Genomic DNA, 580 nt, shown 5'->3' with positions numbered 1-580 from the left:
TAGCACTTTCGCATCGGTTGTATGCATTATTAGACATTTAGGATCATTTTAGCACTGGGTTTTGCTTCTTCTGCATTCTCTGGTGATTGAACAGGTAATGGATGCACTATGGACGTAAAAGGAGCATAATCGAGGACTTCGGAGTATACTGGACCGGAACAGAACGACTAAGGCATTTCTAGCTCGAGTTGCACCCGAACACGGCCGAGTCGAGTTTAAACACGGCCGTGCAAAAGAGAGGAAACGAAGACATTCTTACAGACAATTGACACGGACCGTGTCGAGTAAAACACGGCCGTGTTGAGACGCAACTCGCCCGTGTCCAGCCCGTGCAGAAGCGCGTAATTTTTATCAGATAATTGACACGGACCGTGTTCACCTCAACACGGCCGTGTTCCGTTTCGAGAAAACTTCCTATTTTGCATCCGGACTTCCGTTTTCAGCAAAGGAAGAAGCCCAGCTGCCAAGCAAATAAATAGGAGACGTCTTGGGCTTCACAAATCATCGAGAGATCACAGCAGAAGCCAGAGAACTCGAGAGAGAATCAAGACGGAGTTTCCCGGGAGCAGAGATTGAAGAA

Source organism: Tarenaya hassleriana, unplaced genomic scaffold (assembly GCF_000463585.1).
Source record: "Tarenaya hassleriana unplaced genomic scaffold, ASM46358v1 Cleome73, whole genome shotgun sequence".
Classification (NCBI taxonomy): domain Eukaryota; kingdom Viridiplantae; phylum Streptophyta; class Magnoliopsida; order Brassicales; family Cleomaceae; genus Tarenaya; species Tarenaya hassleriana.
Note: the sequence above shows the minus strand (reverse complement) of the source record.